The sequence below is a fragment of the Macrotis lagotis genome, chromosome 7 (assembly GCF_037893015.1).
Source record: "Macrotis lagotis isolate mMagLag1 chromosome 7, bilby.v1.9.chrom.fasta, whole genome shotgun sequence".
Taxonomy (NCBI): domain Eukaryota; kingdom Metazoa; phylum Chordata; class Mammalia; order Peramelemorphia; family Peramelidae; genus Macrotis; species Macrotis lagotis.
In genome coordinates, this window is record NC_133664.1 from 13748567 (window position 1) to 13770832 (window position 22266).

Consider the following 22266-nt stretch of genomic DNA (forward strand, 5'->3'; position numbering starts at 1 on the left):
CCCCTTTTTGCCAAATTGTTGGATTTGAGGTGAAAGCTCTGGATTGGTTAAATTTGCATTTCTCCAAATATTATTGTTTGGAGCTATGTTCCCTGTCATTCCTGACAGTTTCCAGTCTTCTCAGGACTGATTGTTCACATGCTTTGTCTTCTTCTTTGAGGAATGGTTCTCAGTCTTTGGTGGAGGGCACTTTGCAGATGGACATCCTGGAATCTTTGCTCAGGGTCCCAGTTTCAACCAGAACCATAAAGGGAAGGAATGAGCTCAGATTTACCCAGAGCCTTTCAGGGAGAGCCAAAGGCTTTGTACAAGGGCAGATTACCATCAATGACTTCTTCAGGGCCTCTGGACCACATGGGCTGTCCTCCAGCAAGCATTAGGATATGGTGGTGGCAGTGGCGGTGGCGGCAGTGGTGGTGGTGGCAGTGGTGGTGGTGGCAGTGGTGGTGGAGCCTTTCCCAGTTTTACTGTATAGAAATATCTCTGACAGTTTTATGACTCAATAATTATATCTATCTTCTCCCAGGACTGCATAGGGTAGAGATTCATAAGAATACAGGCTGGGGGAGGGAGGTGGCTAGATAGCACAGTGGATAGAGCACCAACCCTGGAGTCAAGAGTACCTGAGTTCCAATCCAGCTTCAGACACTTAATAATTACCTAGCTGTGTGACCTTGGGCAAGCCGCTTAACCCCATTGCCCTGCAAAAAAACCTTAAAAAAAAAAAGGATACAGGCTGGAGATTTTGAGAAGGTCCTGAAAATTGCCCTGGTCTTCTCAGGTTTGGCCTTTGAATTATTCCTGTAGATAAGACTTCAGGCCTAATCCTAATTGGAGGAAAAGGAGGTGAACACCCAGACCCAGCTGAGGTTATGTGTGGAATGACCAAAGGCTTGCCCATCCCAAAATATTTCTCCATTCACATGACACAGTCCCTCAAATTTCTACAGTTAGATTTATTCCTTCTGATCAAGATGTTATCTCTAGAAATTCTCTTTAATTTTTGCTCTAATGTCCTACAGATAAGGCCAGGCAGCCAACTTACACATCATAAGGTCTCCTTTGTGTCAGATGCTTAACTAAGCTCTAGGAATAAAAAGATGATCAAAAATTAGTGGGGGGGGTTAAAATGTTTGTTGATCCACTGAATGGGTTCAGATTGGTCACCTTATTAACCTCTTAACATTAGTTACCACTTTATTTTTTTAGGGTGTTTTTTTTTGCAAGGCAATGGGGTTAAGTGGCTTGCCCAAGGCCACACAGCTAGGTAATTATTAAGTGTCTGAGGCCGGATTTGAACTCAGGTACTCCTGACTCCAGGGCCAGTGCTCTAATTAGTTACCACTTTAGCAGACTTTTCCCTAGCAGATCCTGAGACCAAGTGGAAAGTCAATTACTCCCTATTGTCTTTAGAACAAAATGACCAGAATGCAGGAGGTGACTGAACAAGCCATCTCCTCACCTGTATGTGTGAACGTTTGAGTCCTTTGTCTAATTTTTATTTTTTGGTGGGGATTTTGGAATGGAAATAGGACATCCCAGCCATACTGATTTGCCAAACCATTTTGACTTGAGCAAATTCTTTAAAATTTAGTCTGAAATAGATTTGGAACTCTGAATATGCAGGTCAGATTCTGAAATAGGAATTGCTGTGGGATAAGAAGAAGATTAAGGACAGAAGTAGGACAGGTCTGTATTGATTTTAAGGCCTAGCATTCCTAGTTTGCAGTGACAAGTCTCCTACTTAATACTAGATCCATAGTATTCCCAGGCTGATTTTTCTAAAAAGAAGCTTGTGTTGAATCCTCTAAATAAAACTGAGTTTTATGTCTGAAAAAAAAAGGAACCAAATGATCAGGGGGCAGCTAGGTAGCACAGTGGATAGAGTGCCAGCCCTGTAGTCAGGAGGACCTGAGTTCAAATGAGGCCTCAGACACTTAATAATTGCCTAGCTGTGTGACCTTGGGCAAGCCACTTAACCCCATTGCCTTAAATAAATTAAAAAAAAAATCAAATGACCAATTCTATCTACTATGGAAAGCTCTCCTCACTTCTATCTGGTTTTCCAGGTTTATTTGAAGTCCATCCCCTCCATGATCTCTCTGCTGCAGTCAAACTATCCAGCTCAGTGTTCCCTCTGACCATCCTACTATACTCCTCATAATATCCCACCTTTACACTAAGGCAGCTAGGTGGTACAGTGGGTAGAGTGCTGGCCCTGAGTTCAAATCCAGCTTCAGATACTTACTATCTGTATGATCCTGAGCAAGTCACTTCACCCTGATTGCCTTGCATCCAGGACCATCTCCAGTCATCCTGATTCATATCTGGTCACTTGGCCCAGATGACTGTTAGAGAAAGTGAAACTGGTGACTTAGCACAGTATTCCCTCACTCAAATCTAATTCATGTGCCTATGATGGCATCACCTCCCTGAACTTAGATATTATGAAGATCATTTGTGGTCTTCTTTGAGAACAAAGGCCAACAAACATCATCATCATCATCATCATCATCATAGTCATCATCATCTTTCCACTGCAGGCCTTAGTACAAGCCAATCCCCCTTCTCATCTCTACCTTGGGAATCCCTGGTATCCTCCAAAGCACAGAGCCATTCCCTTCAGCACATGAGGCCTTTCCCTATCTCTCCAGCTCTTAGCATTCACTTCCTCTTGAAATTGCTTTATGTATGCTTCCTTCCATGCATCCTATGCCAGTAGAAGATAAGCTTCCTGAGGCCAGGAACTGTCTCAGGTTTTTGACTTTGCACCCCCAACATCTAGACCAGAGTTTCTTTACCTTTGACATTCCATGAACCAAGTTGGTAGCCTGCCAAATCCCTTCTCAGAATCACAACTTATTATGCACAAAGGAAAAAATATAGGGTTAGAAAGGAAATTAATTATATTGAAATAATTCAAAATTTTTAATTAAGAAAAAGGAAAAGGAAGATCACAGGCTCCAAGTTAGACTTATTATTTTTTTGTTTCTTTTTAGATAGAACTTGTGGTTTCATCGGTATAAGGGAACTCCCTCCGTGGGTAAAGTAACCTTGAGAGGGAAAGAGATTGCTTCAGGATCACACAGCCAGGAGGGGTCAGAGACACAACTGGAACCCAGGTCTTTCTGACCTGGAAGTCGGCTTTCTCTCTCCTGAATGGATTAAGTACACAAGGTTTGTTGGATTGGATGGAATTGAATGAGATAAAAGATAAATTGTAATAAGAGAAGAGAAAGAGGCTTAAAAAAGGTTCAGAGATCCTGGACTGTATCCCAAGGAAGCCCACTCTTTTTATTTACAGAGGCAAGAGGCCCACCAGGCTCTGCTAGGTGGGAAGAGGAGATATTGCTATTAAGACATCAGGATTTGTGGGATTTTTATGTTTATCTTCTGCCATTTTTATGTAGTATTCCCCAATGGGATCCTCAATAACTGTATCTATACTTCAGAAGAGAAGTTAGAAACTGGGCAACTTTTCAATTTATTTGACCATTATAGACAGACAAATTTGTTCATTCAAGTCTCAAAGTCAATTTTTTCTCCCTGTGAATTGTTATGTTCGACTCAGAAATATGTCCTGAATTATCCAAATGAATATCAATGAATAAACAATTCTTAAGCATCTACTGGATAAAAATCACTCCAAGCATTGGAGTGAGTGCTGTGGCTACATAATCTGTTTTAGATGGCAGCAAACATTTATGAAATGCTTGCTGTATGCGGCTATCTGAGGAATACACATTAAGATGAGACGTGGTGTCTGCCTTCAGCAATTTTATAGTCTAGCAGGGAAGACAGCATCATATTAAAGAACTCTAATGTGTGATATTATGTGAGAGATGCATTAGATAAAAAGCCAAGAGTAATGTGAGCCTGAAAGCATGTTCTGTTCTCAACCAAGGTTTTTGGTTCATCTTGAAAGGATGTTGTTGTTATGATTCAGTCATCTCAGTCAGGTCCCACTCTCCATGACCTCATTTGGGGTTTCTTTGGCAAAGATAATGGAAGGGTTTTAGCCATTTCCTTTTCCAGCTCATTTTACAGATGAGGAAACTGAGGCAAAAGGGGGTAAGTGACTTGCCCGGGGTCACACAGTTAGAAAGTGTTGGGGCCCAGATTTGAACTCAGGAAGATGAGCCCAGTGGTTCTATCCAAAGTGTCATTTTAAGGGAAAGATATGAATTAAACAGGAGAACAGATAGGCATTCCTGGTAGAGGGAACATCAGAGCAAAAACTGGAAACATGGCAGGGGGTTATATTTGGTTGACAAAAAGTGTTTCAAGCTATCTGGAGAAGAGATGTCAAACTCACCTGGTCCCCAAAACTCCCCAGTGAAGCCTAAAATGGATAAAATTGTAATAGGTAAATGTTTCACAAAATAAAATCAATTCAGTGTAGATAATGTTGAGTTAAGGTTTTCTAAGCCAAAGTACTCTTGTTTCTATGTTTCTATGTGACTTTGAACCACTAGCATAGATCCCAGAGTATGTTCAGTCTGGAGGAGAGAAGACCAAAAGGGAAAAGGAGGGATGAGGCCAAATGAATGCCAAGCAGAAGAGTCTAACCTTCACTCATGGACTAGAGGGATTCACCCAAGATTATTTGGTGTCTTAGAAAACAATTGACATGAGTCCCAAGTTTATCGCTTTGGACAATCCCATTTCTTTGAAGAAGTAGATCAGACACTGCCTCCTACACTAGCTTGTTCTGGATTGCAAGTACCCTCCCTGCCCCACTACCCCATGACTTCTCTCCACTTACACAATGATGTCCACTTAGACCCTTAATCTCTTCTCTGGACTTCTGTGAATTTCTTAATTGATCTCCCTATCTCTCCCCTTTCCCTCTTCAACCCATCAAAGGGATGTGTTTTAAGCAAAGATCTGTCGTGTCATTGCCTATATTCTCCCTTTTCAAATAGTCTTCTACTCTTCAGACTCATTGACCAATTTGCTATCCCTTACACACACTATTTTATCTCCCACCCCATACTCCTGCACTGTTAAGTCATCATCCCTAGAACACTCTCCCTCCCAACCTTCTGCTCTTAGAATTAATTCCTGATTTCCTCCTCTAAGATAATTTGAAGGAGACCTTCTTAACTCCCCATGGTTCTCCTCTAATGCTACCTTTTTTTAAACTATTCTTTATTTATCTTGTATATTCTAAAGTATATATGTTGCCTCCCTCATTAGAATGTAAGTTCCTAAGGAACAGAGATCATTTTGGCATATAATAAATTTAATAAAAGTTTATTGATTGATAATATTTTCCTCTTATAGAATAGAAAATATGAAAGCAGTGATTACCTCTGTGTCCTCAGGCAAGTAATTTAAAAATTTCTCTGGGTTTCAGTTTAGTCCAATTCAAAATGACATGTTTGGGCGAGATAACATCCAAGGGCCTTCCCTTTCTAAATCTCTGACTATTTACTCTGTTTTTGAGAACCATTTCTGTTAACTAGTAGTTGTTTAGGGAATACTTGCATAATGAATGAATGAGCAGAGCTATGAAAATACAAACTTATTTTGTCAGTGAATGGATTGAAAAGGAAAGAAAGCAAAGGAAGCAGGACCTGTTGGAGGGCTGCTTTAACAGCCTTCGCTAGGATGGGGATGATGGGAATGGAGAGGAGAGAGATTCTAGAACTGTTGTTCAAATGGAACTGGCAGGACCTGGTACCCATGCACCTGATGGATGAGAGAGAAATGAAATGGTAAGATAACCCAGGCTTACAGATGTAGGAGACAGGTAATGGTGGAACCACCTGTTGATGGAATCAACCATCACAAAAAAGTGAAGTCAGAAGGAAGAAAAAGTCATGGGTGGAAATAATCAACTCAGTTGGGGAGTGGTTGAGTTGGAGATACCAGAGTGACAGCCAGATGGAGATATCCTGGCAGGTGCAGTGACAGCTCCAGAACTCGGACGTCACCATGGAAGGTGCAGATTTGGGAGTCATGTCCATAGAGAGAGGGAGGGATAATGGAAGTCACAGTATGTCTGTGATTATACAATTGACTTCACTGTTTATTGGTTTAAGCCAAGAACTAACAACCTTTCCAAAAAGTCATGCCAAGTCTCCATTTAGTCACTTTAAATTAAGGTTCAGGGTCCTGGAAATGACCATTTCATTATCCCACTCCACACTAGCTCTTCTTCCACCTCCAAACAAACACAAACACAAATCACTGTAGATTGAATTTCACTGTTTAATTCTGAGGCCAAGGGAATTAAAGCATAATTTTGCTGTAGATTATCTACTAATGTTTGTCTGAAGAAGACAAGGGGGCCTCACAACCAGATGGGCTGGCAATGATGAATGATGTGACTCACTGACACATGCTTAATGTTCTCACTCTTCTCTAAACTGTTCAAGGCATATTCCTCTGCCCCCAATTTCCAGATACTCTCCTTTACCTTGTGAAAACTCCTGGGAGTTCCTACCTCTGCCAATGGAGTGATGATGGGGCACATTACCACTCTTCTTGGTACAATATCGTTCTGTGGGCATTGATACGAACAGCTAGCAAAAATTCTAGCTTGTTGGGTAGATGACATATAGTCTAAGGCCACATGTCTCCCTTTAAGTGCTCCCTTAATCATCACTCCCTTCACTCTCACCAAAAAGTAGAATGAGTACTTACTCTGGGGTTTGAGGACCAGGGCTGATGGGTGCTTAGCAACTGGATGTCCTTGGGTAAGTGACTTCTATTGTCTGGACCTCAACTTCCCCATGTGTAGAATGAGGGGGTCACACTTTGGCTTCTGTGGTCTTCTTCCTGTTCTCATTCTTGACCCAAACATCCATAACTTGAGCTTCATATCCGGGTCAAATTGGGCCTCCTGGGGATCTGTACTCAAAACCTCCTGCCAACTTCTAGGAAGCCGTGCCCCACAAACGTGGGATTACAAGTCCTCAGCACACCTGGTCAAAGCCATGGGCCATCCCACATCTGATGACAGCCACCAGGTCAACCCATCAACCACTATGGATAGCTCCACACTGCCTCCTGCAGTGGGGTCCTCCCAACCACTACCTCTTGTTAACACTGGAATAGGACCAAACTGGAATAGTCTCATTCTAGTGGGAATGCAAATCTGATCCCCAGTCCTTAGTTTAATCTGTTGTTATCATTCTACAAAGTTTACTTTAGATTATTGGACTAATTAACCGACTTTTCAATCCAAGGTAACTGGGCAAAATACAAACCTTTAACTCCCCAAAATGCAATGTTATATGAAAAGTGTATGTGTTTCTGTGGGAAGTGTTATCATTACCTTCATGTTATCATTACCTACATACTACCTTCAGGCAAGGAGTTGAAGCAGGGGAAGAAGAAAAGGACATATATTGAGCTGGTGGATAGTAACAAGACTTCCAGGAAAGTGCTAAATCAGAATCAAAGGAACCAGTTCAAATCTCACTGAGGGTCCATAGACAAGTCACTTGATTTCTTCAAACTTCTGGTTTCCCATGTATAAAACGAGCCTATTTGGATTAAGTGACCTATGAGGCTCTTTCAGCTCTAAATCTACAATGTTATAATCCTATGAATCTAAACCAAATAGTTCAGGAATTGAAAAAATGTTGCCTTCTTTCTTGGGCATTTTTCCGTGAAATGGAAGATAAGGGAGCCTTGTTTGGGACCTGTTCTCAAGAGCAGCCATGGACCCTCCCAACTCAGCCTTCTCAGCTCCTCCTCACTATTCAAAGATAGATCCCTAAAGGTCTCAGGGGAGTTGGGGAGGGTCTATCAATGGTCCTTTGCCCTTGGGCTTGTTGGGGAAGCAGCTCCTCTGCCTGGCACCTGACCAGGGATCTTTCACCTTTTATTCCTAATTCCCTGTCCCTCTTCTTCTGTTGCCACCATCTTTTAGTGGCACCTGGTTTAAACAGTTCCTTCAGTTCCCTTTGTCCACACATTTCAAGCACAAGACAAGTGAATTGGTATTTTTTAAGAACCTTCTATGTGCTGGATCCTGAATCAAGTGCTGAGAATTCAAAGAAAGGGAAAAGACAAGAGTCCCTGCCCTCAAAAGTCAAGGAGTGGGCTTTCTGTTGTTTATTTATAAGGAACTTTGCTCCACAACGAAGATCCTTATGGAGACTTCTCCCTAGCCAAGAGCCCTGATTCTCCCAGGAAGGCAAGGGAGAGGTTCTGAGAGGGTGATCCAGATACAAAGGCCCAGTGCAGAGGGTTGTTCCAGACACAGTAAGAGCACATAGTCCTGAGAATCCTGAGTTTCCCTGGGAAACCACACCGTTCCTCTCCAAAACATTCTCTCAGAGTTGACTAACAAAGGTAAGCCAGAAAGGGTGCTAATCGCTTTACAAATATTAATTTACCTATTCCTCATATCTCTGGGAAATAAGTATTGTTACTAATCCTATTTTACAGTGGAAAGTGCTGTTATTAATCCTATTGTACAGGTGAGAAAACTGAAGCAAACAAAGGTTAGGTAACTAGCAAGTATGTGAGGCTTAAACTCAAGTCTTCCCAAATCCAGGCCCAGATTTCTAGCCACTACACTATCTATCTGATGTTAACTATATATAAAAACATGGTTCCAGCTCTGTTTCCCACCAGCTGGTCACCCCCTAGCACACATCTGTCTATCTCCTTGCTATTTCCTCATCTTTCTCTAGTGATAGCTGTCTTAATCACCTAGAATGAAGGGGCAGGCATAATTGGGTCTGAATTGATTTCCCTCTTGGCAGGTCCTGTTGGCAGACCCCTTTGTTCACAGCTGTAACCAGGACAGGACAAGTAAGGCTTTTTACCAAGAGTGCCAAAATGGAGTAGGCCACTGACAATACCATCCTGGGTGTGCTGCTTTCCCATGGACACACATCAGGTAAACTCCTCTCTAGCCTCAGGCACAAATTCCTAGTTATAACTCTGCCTTTGTCCTGTAAGCACAGACCATGTCCCTGCCATCAGCTGCCACAAATTTGTAGCAATTAGAATGAGTCTGTTTTTACATGTAAGAGAACTAAAGACAATGTAAACTTAAGATGAATTTTAATGGGGGAAAAAATTTTGGCTCCTATTCCCTGCTTCCCAGCCAAGGACATACTTCCTTGTCCCTCTTCTTTTGAATTACAAAACTGAACAGAATCCAAGATCCCAGGAGATCTTGCAAAATGTAAGCCCTGAACTCTCACTACTGATAGCCTAGTTACCTTAGAAATGAAATAAATAGAAAATTGTTTCCTTTTGTGTTACAGCAATAATCGTCTTGTTGCCTAGGAAGATAAGCTCTCACCTTTGACCACTCATCTCAGCTCAGAGGAAAATGTGTATTCTCTTCAGTCTCATGCCTTAGCTCACTTTCCATTCTGCTTTGAGCTTTTCTTTGCAATTAAGAAATTACTCTCAGGGAATCTATAAACCACTGTGTTGCTGCAGATGCCTCAGTAACAGGAGCATTCTCTTCATTATGGAGAAGCATAATATAGGTCAAAGCTTGCATTGACTCCAGGCCCAGTGTGTTGTGTTGGATGGTTGTTGTTTTTTTAAAGTGAGACAAACAAGAAATTGTTTCTGACCATTATTTGTCCCTTTCACAAGTTCAGAGGCCAAGAGAGGAGAGGACTGAAGAGGTCAGACAGTGGGATATTGGAGTCACCATTTGCAATCCAATTGGGTTAAAAGTGACTGATAGTCAATTCTCCCTGTAACCTGCATAAAACAAACCCTCATTCTCTCCTATTGTCTAATCCCTCTTTCAATAACATCCCTTCAAATACTTAATGATGTCTATTTTGTCTATTTGTCAAATTAAGCATACATCATTCCTTCAACCTTCACATGGTTGCCTTTCTCTGGATCCACTCTAAATCTCTCCATGGATGCATATCTCAGTCTTTTTAATCTTAGAATCTAAAAGAGTATTGTCTGAAAATTAGAGATTCTGCCATGGTTATATCAATAGTAATATGGTGGCAGAGTCAAGACTCTAAGACACTGGTAGAAAAATAAGACCTACCACTGAGGAAGGAAAATTAGGTGGATTGTCTGTGGCCTGCTGTGGATGATTTGTATATTCATGTGTATCTATTTATGTATATTAGGCATTTTCTATGGAATTATAAAAAGGAAGTCCTCTCTCTATTATGCATTTCTCACTCAGAGTGCTTATATTGGAGCTGGGGATCCCATTGCCCACATTTGTGGAAAATTTGACACACGCTGTACAGGGGCCTCCATCATGGGGGAGGACATGTATCTCCCATGTGGTTCTGCCCTAAGGCCACTATTAAAAACGTTTGGGGATGGATGAGCAGAAATCTCTTTCCTCAATATGGGTTTGGAACTCTGGAAGAAAAAGAAACATTAAAAAACCAAACAAACAAATCCTACAAGGGTTCAGCACAATTGTGGCTCACTTTTATAGGCTCGCACAAAGGGAGGTAGGTTCCCATCCACAAGAATCTGTCCATCTGTATCTGAGAAAAAGTTGTAGTATGAAGGGCAGTTTGTTAATGCTTGAACAGACTCCTAAAGGCACAGTAGAAGGCAAGGGCAGTGTGAAAGAAGAGAGGCTTGAGAGGAGACAGGCTGAGATGAAAGGGAATAAGGGAGAGAAGAAAAGTAGTAGAGGAAAGAAATTTTCACTTTGCTCTAAATCCCAGATCAGATGTTGATTTGATTTTCCTCCACAGGGAAAGGGCAAACTGTAGGTGAGCTTTTGATCCTCCAAGAGCATGGGGGGACCAATCTAGGTGGCCAAATGGTGCCAGGGAGAAAAGACAAGAGCCTCTATAAAGGTTGAAGAAGAGCCTACTCTCCTAGAAAAAGGCTATATGGCTATATACCTTCCTCCCAGGACCATGTTAAATAAAGACAGGATGCAAAGGAAATATATTCTCTGTCATAAAACATGAAATTGCCAGGCTTGACCCAAAGATGAATGGGCTACACTCATCCCCTTGATCTTCCATTCCCTACAGGTCATGATGAAAGACATTTTAGGAGTCCATTCCTCGAACAAATCACCACAGACTTCAAAATATAACTACTGACGAATGGCCTTGCCTTTGGAATACATGAGGTTTTAAAGGTCTTCTCTGATGGAATCAGTGTCAGAGAGAAGTGGAAGCATTTAATAATTCCTAAAACCATTTACTCCAAAGTCTTCATTAAACCTCCAAAGTGATAAGATTAATAAACTGTTGATGTTAAAAGTGAAACAGAATGTTCTTCCTGTCCCTGGCAATGCAGTGCAGTGGGAAGGGAATAAGCTCTGGAGCTAGAAGATACAGACATAATCCTGGCTCAACTCTTCATATAAAATAAAAATATAGAATTATGGACACCTTTTTACAGATAAGTAAACTGAGTTATAACAGAACAGTTAAGTGACTTGCCCGGGGTCACACAACTGATAAGTAACTGAAGTCAAATTTGAACTTGGGTCTTCTTACTCCATATTTATTTTTCTTCACAATTGATATTTTATTTTTCTAATTCAATGTCATGAAAGTTTTCAACATTCAACTACATGCATATGCATATTTATAAATGACAATTTCCTTTCCCCCTCCCTTCCCACCCCCTCAACAGTAAACAGTCTGGTGAGCATTGTGCATATATATTTGTGTTTAACATGTTTACAGATTTTTTTTTAGGATTTTGCAAGGCAAATGGGGTTAAGTGGCTTGCCCAAGGCCACACAGCTTATTAAGTGTCTGAGCCCAGATTTGAACCCAGGTACTCCTGACTCCAAGGCCGGTGCTTTATCCACTGTGCCACCTAGCCACCCCATGTTTACAGATTCTTACACCATGTTTAGCACTCTATCTGTTCTGTGACACCCTAGCTCCCTTAAGGGTTCCCTTCCATGAGTTGTTCCTGGACTGTTTTAACTAGAGGAGGTGGGAAGATCATCTTCTGTCAACCAAAGGGTTGTGGGTGTCACTTCACTCTGAGAAAATGATCCATACTTTGCCATGAGATCAACAGGGATTAACAACTTGTTAATACATTAAACATCTTCCTTCTTTTCTTTTCTCCCCATTATATTTCTTTTCAAGTTTTGAAAACCTTATATTCTAATTCTGAGAAAATACAAGATGATATCCATTATATAATTAAGTGAATGTCCTTCAATTGGGGAATGGCTTAGCAAACTGTGGTATATGTATGTGATGGAACACTATTGTTCTGTTAGAAACCAAGAGAGATGGGAATTCAGGGAAGCCTGGAGGGATTTGCATGAATTTATGCTGAGTGAGATGAGCAGAACCAGAACATTGTTCACCCTAGCAGCAACATGGGGGCAATGGTCAGCCTTGATGGACTCGCTCATTCCATCAGTGCAACAACCAGGGACAATTTGGGGCTCTCTGCAATGGAGAATACCATCTGTATCCAGAGAAAGACCTGTGGACTTTGAACAAAGACCAAATTAGAAAAAAAAATCATTATTTTATTAGTAATTTTGCCATATCTCATACTTTGTTTTTCTTCCTTAAGGATATGATTTCTCTCTCATCACATTCAACTGAGATCAGTGTATGCCATGGAAACAATGTAAAGACTAATAGACTGCCTTCTGTGGGAGGGAAGCAAGAATGGGGGAAAAATTGTAAAACTCAAAATAAATAAAATCTTTCTAAAAATAAAAGATGATATCCATTATGGAGTTTAGTCTATGAAGGGAATTCAAATCAAGAGCTACCAAATGTGATTCCCACTTGATGGATCTGTTACAAACCCCAATTCTAGAGCCCAGAGGTCTGAAAGCACATTGTGGGGAGGGAGGACTTAAAAAAGCAAAGTTTAAATTTCAGTGAGCCACTATATTGGCGGAGTAAGAGATGAAGGACTCCTTATTTCTCTCTTTTTTAGTTCAGACCTGTGATGTCTTAGGGCTCATTCTGTGCAGACTTTCTTCCCCTTCCCCTTCCCCTTCCCCTTCCCCTTCCCCTTCCCCTTCCCCTTCCCCTTCCCCTTCCCCTTCCCCACACTCTATGCATCTAATCCCCATTCTCTGCCTCTTTCTTTCTCTTATTTTCTCTGCCCCTCTCTCTCAGTCATTGTCATTTCAAGGCTTTGAAAAGGGCAGGAACTTAGTCCAGGTTCACAAAGCCCATAGTATCTGCAGGGGGCTTGAGTCCAGGTCTTTCTGACTCCAAGTTAATTTTATCTTGCAATTGAAAAAATATAATTAAATTATTTCACTTCCAAATTTTAGTCTTAGGATCCTAAGAATTTAAACTTAGGATACTGTCTATGCCACTTTCAAAAGCCTACTGAGGGGCAGCTAGGTGGTGCAGTGGATAGAGTACTGGCCCTGGACCTAAGTACTGAGGACCTAAGTTCAAATCTACCTTCAGACACTTAGTAATTACTTAGCTGTGTGACCTTGGGCAAGTCACTTAACCCCAATGCCTTACAAAAACCAACCCCCCTAAAAAAGCTTACTGAGTTTTATTTTTTTCCCCCAAAATATAGCTGACAATTGTGTAGGTCTTAGATATACGAAATGGTTTCTATAAATTCTCCCTGATTTTTATAACTGCTTTATGAAGTAGATACTACAGATCTCCCCATTTTACAGATTAATAAACTGAGGTTCAGATACACAATGTACACAACTTGCCTATATGCAGCAATTGTCTGAGGATATAGGGGATATCCTAATTAGGGATCACATGGGATCATAGATTTAGAACTACAAAAGGATCTCCTGGATTATCTTGTCTCTTGCCTTCTTTTTTACAGATGAGTAAACTGAAGCCTAGAGAAGGTTACTCATGACAACTCAAACTTCCTTTGCATAGCCCAGCCTTTGCTAGGGATGAATGATGAAGACCAGAAATGGCAAGACATACATGCACGTGCGCACACACACACACACACACACACACACACACACACACACACACCTCTAACAGAACTAATTTGTTTTAGCTCCAGTCTCACTTCTTAGCCCAGGATGTCCTTTGTATTCTAGTTAATGGAACAGGAACATGGCAGAATGCTTTCCACAGAGTTCTGCAATCAGTGAGCAAAAATTTCATCTTCAAAAAGTTTCTAAGACTTCCTAAGAAATAAAAAGAAAATTCTGGAAACAAAATATAGCATCCTTGTTTAGGTTGTAGCCCCAGCCAATGAATTAGAGAAGTTTCTAATTCTTTCTTATTGAGACAGAGGTTTTGATGATTATCTTTGTGAAGGAGGGAGGGGCGTGTATGTGTGTGTGTGTGTTTAAAGCTGCCGGAAGACAAAGAACATGGTTTTTGTTTTTGGTGTTTTAAGATGGTGCTGTGGCCAGGAAGGAGGCAGAGTCTTCTACCTCTATCTGACTCTTACTCTCTTAAACTTCTTTCCTCTTTCTCTCAGCATGTCTGTCTCTGTCTCTTTCTCTGTGTGTGTCTCTTTCTGTCTGTCTCATCTCTTTCTGTGTCTCTCTACCCCTATCCCTCTCTGTGTCTTCTCTGACTCTCTTTCTCTCCCCCACTCCATTTGTCTCTCCTCTCTGTCTCTAGGTCTCTCTTTCTCTGTCTCTTTTCTTTCTGTCTCTCTCTGGCTTTCTATCATTCTGATTCTCTCTCTGTCTCTTTCTCCCTCGCTCCTTCCCTTCTTCCCCCCCCCCCCCGTCTCTATATCTTTGTCTCCCTTTCTGTCTGGCCCTTCTCTGCCTCTTTTTCCCCCCCACCCTATTTGTCTCCTCTCTGCTTCTGTCTGCCTCTCCTCCCTTTGTCTTTGTCTCTCTCTTCCTCTGTCTCTGTTTCTCTCATCTCTTTCTGTGTCTCTCTATCCCTATCCCTCCCTGTCTCTTTCTTTGCCTTTCTTTCTCTCCTCCACTCATTTGTCTCATCTCTCTGCCTCTGCTTCTCTCCTCTCTTTGTCTCTGTCACTCTCTGTCTCATCTCTTTCTTTCTCCCTCCCTCTTTCCCTTCCTTCTCTCCCACCCTCCTCTGCTCTGCATCTCTCCATTTGTCTCCCTCTCCATTTGTCTCCCTCTCCATTTGTCTCTCTCTCTCTGTCTCCTGTCTTTCTGCCTCTCTGTCACTCTGGCTCTCTCTTTGTCTCTTTCTCTCCCACCTTCCCCTCTCTGTCTTTCTCTCTCTGTCTCCCTCCATCCCTGTCTGTCTCTGCGTGTCACTCATTCTCTCCTTCCTCTCTCTCCTCTTCCTCTCTCTCTCTCTCTCTCTCTCTCTCTCTCTCTCCCACACACACACACACACACACACACACACACACACACACACACACCTCTTTGTACAAGGCTGTATTGTGATCTGATGGTCGCCATGGTTTCGAGGCAGCGACAGACTTGAGCGACTTGACTAAATTAGGAAAGATCTGAGTGATTCTTCCATGACCAGGAAGCCCTTTTGAGGAAGTTGGTTCAGATCATCCTCCCAGGTCTCTGCCCTTTCTTGTTGTCTTCCCTGAATCAGCCAGGCAAAGGGTAAAACCTTCTGGACCTAGTTATTGTAAACAAATGTTGGTCCAACCATGGGAAGGATTTCTACACAGCTTCTTTCTTAATCCAAGCCCACCTACTCAATGGTTGGGTATCCTGCCTCTAATTTCTTCCCCTTATGATCCATCCTCCACAAAGGGCCAAAGTGATCTTCCTAAACCACATCTGGCCATGGCATCCCCTACTCAGAGATCTGCAAGAGTTCTTGGTTGTTTTGGGGGCGGCTAGGTGGCACAGTGGATAGAGCACTGGCCCTGGAGTCAGGAGTCTCTAAATTCAAATCCAGCCTCAGACACGAAATAATTACCTACCTGTGTGGCCTTGGGCAAGCCACTTAACCCATTTGCCTTGTAAAAACCTTTTAAAAAAAGAGTTCTTGGTTGTTTCTAAAGCTTCCAATCTATCTTTTCAGATTTTTTTCAAGTCTCTCCCCTTACCCTCTAGTTAGATCACCAGTCCTCAACATTCATTTTCTTTTTACCTTTCTTTTGCATATATTATTGCCTCTGGTCAAGAATGTACCTCCACCTCCTGGAATACCCAACTTCCTTCAAAATACAACTCAGGGGCCACCTCTTTCCTATGCCAGGAGGCATTTCCTGATCACTCCCCCCTGCCAAGTCATCAGTTATACTGTACTCTCCTCCTTTTTTTTTTTTAGATTTTTACAAGGCAAATGGGTTCAAGTGGCTTGCCCAAGGCCACACAGCTTAGGTAATTATTAAGTGTCTGAGGTCAAATTTGAACTCAGGTCCTCCTGACTCCAGGGCCGGTGCTCTATCCACTGCACCACCTGGCCACCCCTGTACTCTCCTTGAAATTATTTTATATTCATTTGTATTTATTGGTTTGGGTTCATTCTCTGAACTCCTATTGGTGCTCAAGAACAGTAGTGAAGTTGGGAATTAGGTCCCCTCAGAGTTTTAGAAGTAGCCCTGAGATGTTGGAGGTTGGAGGCACATTTTTCCTATTATTATTATTATTATTATTATCATGGTTCACAAGCCCCCATCAATGGGTTCCTCCCATGTTTATCAATTGATGTTAGCCAAACTTAATGAACTTTTACTTCTGTAATATGGTAAGAAAAATGGGTGCAACACATCTCTTCAAAAGTCTGTGAGTCTCCTACCAATTCAGAGTCCAGGAAAAAATGGGGTTTTTGACTCACAATTGCCCTCCAGCAAAGGGACAATTGACTCACAGCTCCTTAAGTCCTTTTGCTGGAGACCTCAAGATATTCTCCTTAAGAACGATGCAGCTATTCAAGTCTTTATGGAGATATGAATATACCACTAGATGCAGACTATCCTCATCTGTCGGATCCTTCCACCAGTTCCTGCTGTTCTGGAGATGAGGATAGTCTGCACCTGATGGCATATCCAAGTCCCTATAAGAAGCTGAACGGAATTCCAGAGGTATAGAGAATTTGGACTCTTTCACTGGTACCCGATCCTCCTCTGGCAAGGGCAGAGGAGAGACTGAGACCAAGGTCAGGGCTGAATCTCTTTTTCTTCTCCCTCTAGACCCCAAACAATTTCTTCTCAGGGGCTTGACAGGAAGGTTTACAATGAGCTCACTTGACTCCTTGGGTTCTAAATTGGTTTGCTATTTTAATAGATGATTCACAAGGTACAACCAAGTTTCCCCAATCGGTTGGAACATACTTCCTATGCAATGTTCATCCATTAGCTTTCGAGGACATCTAACTTGATCAAAGACTTTTTGAAACTTAATCTAAAGCCTATGATGGATTGATTCCATCAAAAAGTGTGTCTTCACCTGGTGAAAGTATGAAGAAGTATCACTTAAAGTGAGGCAAGGTAATTGATGGATTGAATCAATCAACCCATCCTTATGTTTCCTTGGGGACATTCTGTATCCTCTCAATAGAAAGAAGCTCCCTAGGGACAGGGACTGTTACTTTTTGTCTTCATATGCCTAGCACTCAGCACAGTTTAGACACTTTAAAATGTAGGTTTTTACTGACTCTTCAAAAGAAAAATAATTTTATGTAATTTGGAGGCAGTCTCCCTGGTCCAAAGCTCTTCAGTAGTACACTAAGTCTGCATGATCCTTCCCCTGGAGCCAGGCCATTCCTTTAAGGGACCTTCTTTCTTTCATGCAGGAACATGCCTCCACTGATTCATGCCAGTGAACAAACAGCATTTTTCATTTGTGATCAGGAGAGCCTTACTTTCAAGCCATTTTTCAATTTGAAAGGCCCAGGTGGTACCAGCCCACCATAGCTTCTCTACTCCTCTCCTTCAGGAAATGTACATTATCTGAGTACAAAGCTTCTACGGCATTGTCATGGACTGGGGGCGGCGCGAGAAATCAGTAGAGACTGTCAATTCTGCTCTCCTTTCATCGTTTTCCATTCCCCAAAGCCCCCTTCCAGAATGAAGCGGGGCCGGTCTCCATCCAATTAATTGTTGACATGAAATGGTCAGAGGCTTCCTTGTTCTCCTAGGCTGATGACAAAAACATCATCAAGGACAGTGCTAATGCTGCTGAGATGAAAAGGAGGTGATTGAGTTGGATTCTGGTTACATTCTCTTTCTCAGTTTTGCTAATTTTTCAATAGTCCTGTTGGGAGCAATATGAATGGTGATCCAAGCTGAAAGGCCACATTTCAAGGAGTCCATCAACACCTTTTCTGCCAATCCACAGCACCTGTTTGGATTGGAGATGTCATATTTTTCACCTTCAATGCTTCCATTGAAACATGGAAGTGTTAAAGGTGAGAAAAGAAGACTTTAAAAAAAAAAGAAAAAGAAAGAGGGTGCATTTCTATTGGGAGGGTTTAATGGACCTAAAACCCCTGTCAGAGTGCCTTCAAATCTCCCCCGATCAATTGTGTTCTTTCAGGAGCCAGGCTCTATTGGGTATGAGCTCCATTTTGCAAATTCTGTTTTTTTTAGGAGATTGGAATCTGAAATCTATTCTTCCTTTCTAGGTGTCCATAATCTGATACTAATAGAAATTATGTGTGTATGTCAAGGGAAAAGCTGCCGATGCAATGCACTTATCCCGAGGAATATAAAACCCCACACAATGGAAGGCAAAGGGCAGATCTGTCATTTTCTCCCCTCTGGCAGGCTGAGCCTCTCCACAGGACTACCTGGAGAGGTGCCCGCTTTTTACTACTCTCACGACATCTACTGGCCAAGCCAGGAACAAACACCTGGAGACACCTTGCCAGGCTGGCATTGTCCCAAACAGCTTGGGGTCTGACCCTTCCCCCTCTCCTGGGATACATGCCCATGAGCTCTATGGTCTGAGAAAAGGATAGAATCCAGCTTGAAGAAAGACTAGACAAATTCTCTACGGCAATGAAACCTCCTCATTAAACACTGGACAAAAGAATAAATGAAAAGCCTTTATACACACTGAGGCAAAGACAAATACGGTTAAGGAATGTTAAACAGGAATAGAATGTCCATTTAGACAAATTGTCTCTGGTTTCCCTTGGCTCTCCTACAACCTGGGCATCAAGTGACCAACTCTTTGCCCTTCCACCTGGATAGATGGAGGGTCCAACAGCTCCTCAGTTTTCCCTTTATTCCATTTCTTCTTTCTTTCCGAGAAGACTAGGGGACTGATTAGGCACATAGGCAGGAGTACGGCCTTACCTGCCTAGGGGCAGGGTGGTTAAAGCTCTGTAGGACATGACCCAGGCAGAGTGAAGACTTCATGGTTAAATATGCCCTCCTGCCAATTAAATGTCCAAGTTCACTAACAGGAGGGGCAGTGGGGGACAGCAAAGAGGACAGATGCTTGAGATAGAGGATCTTGGCCACTGACAATCTGTGTGAACTTCAATAAGGAAGTCAAAGAATCTCCCTGGGTCTCAGTTTCCTCATCTGTAAAGATGATCTCTCAACCCTTGAGCTATGATACTAAAGTCCATGATTATGAACACAAGAGCTAATCTAAGCCTTTTGAGTAAATCCAGAGGTTGATGGACAGCTATTTGACCTTGCTCAGTTTCCATCGTGTCCCTAGGACAGAAGGTTTCTTTCTTGGACAGTGTTGCAAGCTATGAGTTTCCTCAGTCATTATAGGGCAGAGTTGAGATGCCATCATGGTCCTTGCCAGGAAATGTTTACTGCTGAAAAAATGTTCTGGGACAAACAAATGGAAAGGGGTTCATTCTTGGTTCTGGAGTAAGGAACCTCAGTCTTCAAAAGTAAAGTACCATTTTCCTGACTGTTCCTTTGGGATTCCAGGAAAATGGTACTTTACAGCTGACTGGTGGACCAGCAAATCCTGCTCTTCCCAGCATTCATCTGAATCCTTTCTCAAAAGCCTGAAAGACTACTGGGTCAAGTCAGAGGACCCAGACTTGGAAGAAGAGACCCAGATTCAGCTCCTGTCTTTGGTAGCCTACCCAGGTGACTTTGGGCAAATCACTGAGTTTTTCAAAGACTCATATTTTTCTATCATAGTTGTCTGGGTAATTTAGGCCCCTAAATATTCTTGTTTTAGCCTCAAGTGGGCACATTGGTGAGACTGGTCAAAATGAAGACAAATATAATTGTCACTTGCTGCTCCTTGAACATCCTTCTTTCTGGATGAGAATGGAGAGCATTCCATTCTGCTCTTGGCCCTCCTTGATACAGATACTTAGAGACAGCCACATGGGTAGCACATGGACTTCTCTGGCATGTTGAGCAGATAGGCTTAAGGATCCAGGAAAGTCACCCTGCTTCAAAATTTTTCCATATTTGACCTCCCGGTGCCTGAAATACCATCAATACCTATTCATTCCCTTTAAAATAGAAATTCTCCTGGTGAGGAGTGACAATTAAAATTAGACTCTTTGTGTAAATTAGATGATTTCTGGATCTCACTTCTCCTTATCTTTGTGGGGTTTTATTAGGGTTTTTTTTTTTTTTTGGCAAGACAAATGGGGTCAAGTGACTTGCCCCAAGGCCACACAGCTAGGTAATTATTAAGTGTCTGAGGCCAGGGCCAGTGTTCTATCCACTGCGCCACCTAATTGCCCCTCTCCTTATCTTTGAAATGAGGAACAAGATAATCTCTAAAATCTCTTCCAGCTCTGAAATTCTTTGAATCTATAATTCTATCCCAGAGGTAGCACCAATGCCCTAACATCCAACCTAATCTAATCCAATCCAGGTACCTATTATACACCTACTATGTGAGAGCCCCTATATCAAGTGCTGAAGATGTAAAGATAAAACAAAACTTAACAAATACAAAACCCAGTTCCTGCCCTGAATGAATTTTTCCTAGGAAGATAGACCCTGTAAGCAGATATATATGTATGTAAGATAATTTAAGGAGAACAGAGTATTCACAACTGAAGGATGAGAAAGAATCTCTTGTACTGGGGAGCACATGGCTGAGTTTTGAAGGAAGTCAGGGGGTTCTAAGAGGTACAGGTGAGCAGGGAAGGCACACCAAACCTGACAGGGGAGGAGGGAGGAAATGGGTTCGAAATCTGTGAGACTAGAATTTGAGGATCAAAGTATGCAATAAGCCTGAAAGGTAGAGTGGAATCCAAATGTGCTTTTACTGAAAAGGTGAGTTGTTTAATGGATCCTAAGAACCAGAGTACCACCTCTTGAGCAGGAGAGCAATACAGTGGGACTTGTGCTTTAGGGGAATTACTGTGGCAGTGATATGAGAGCCCAGTTAGGAGGTTTGGGGATTGAACTGGTATGGGAGCAATGTTAGAGATGAAAGTGACTGTAGCTATAAGAAAACAACCAACTTCCCCAAAAGTAGGGAGCACCAAAGCACCCTAGGGCATCATAAGGACTGAAGAAAGAAAAGCAAGCCCAGACCCCCTTCTTACTCCTGCAAGGAAGCCACTTAATGCCTACTTAGCTGCCCACCTTGCTTTGGGGCACTGGACAAGCTTGGGCTCAAATATCCAGATCTCTCAGAAATAAAGGCTCCTTGCAGGAGGATAGGACAATGTGGGATGGTTCCTTATCTCCATGAGGCCCAGATTTAAACATTAAAGCTCTCAGTGTTGTAGGTGTTTTCAAATGCAGAGAAATTGTCTCCCCCCAACCCCCAATACTTCATTGATTCTGGGGCATCACAGAGAGAGAGAGAGAGAGAGAGATGGAACAAAAGCTTATGAACTGAGCTCGGACCCCAGAGCATGCACATGGCCAGGCAGGAACCCTTGACATCTTTCCTTTCCTTTTCGTGGACGCCTTCCAAAGGGAGGCGACAAATGTCCAGGCTTCTGGCTATGACTCACAATCCTTTTCTTTCGAGATGCTGCAATGTAATTAGGGTGTAGAGCAGGAAGATTGTTCATCTTAAAACACCATGCGCTAATGACTGGCAATCTTTCCAAACAACTCTCAAAGGCAGGGAATGATGGAGTCCGGCTTCACCTCCACCCCCTCAGGAAGGGGGGAGCAGCTTTTCTGCCGGCAGGAGGGGGCACTTTCTCCCCTTTCACCCACCCCAAGCAGAGTGACTCAGCACCAGCTCCTGGCTCCCCTCAGCATGAGCCCTGGCAGCCAGCTCCACAAGGACGTCGGCTGGCACCTAGAATGAGAGCTCAGCTGTCAGTCGCCAGCAACTCGGCAGGATATGTTCTCTGGCTATTCAGGATCTCTGCCCCCCCAAGCAGGCCAGGCAGCTTCCTTGATAGAAGGATTAGTAGAAACATCAGGCCACTTCTGATCCCCCATTCTGCCTCTAATAGAGGTGACCCTAAAGGCTGCCAGGCAGACTCTAGATTTCTCCCTAGGCTTGGAGCCTGGCCGTGCCTAAGTGGAGGTACACCCAGTTAAGACATCTCTGCCAGCTATAGGATCCAAACA

General features: G+C 42.5%; 1 long non-coding RNA gene across 3 annotated transcripts; it reads left to right on the forward strand.

Annotated features, from left to right (window-relative positions):
* The first annotated feature begins 2578 nt into the window (after nucleotides 1-2578).
* On the forward strand, nucleotides 2579-11279 carry LOC141493621 (uncharacterized). Of its 3 annotated transcripts, XR_012470259.1 has the most exons (4): nucleotides 2579-2756; nucleotides 3000-3177; nucleotides 8727-8863; nucleotides 10962-11279. It is a non-coding gene; the product is annotated as an uncharacterized LOC141493621 (long non-coding RNA). The 3 variants fall into 3 exon arrangements; XR_012470260.1 differs by lacking the exons at nucleotides 2579-2756; nucleotides 3000-3177 and adding an exon at nucleotides 5871-5947; XR_012470258.1 differs by lacking the exons at nucleotides 2579-2756; nucleotides 3000-3177 and adding an exon at nucleotides 8210-8310.
* The last annotated feature ends 10987 nt before the right edge of the window (nucleotides 11280-22266 follow it).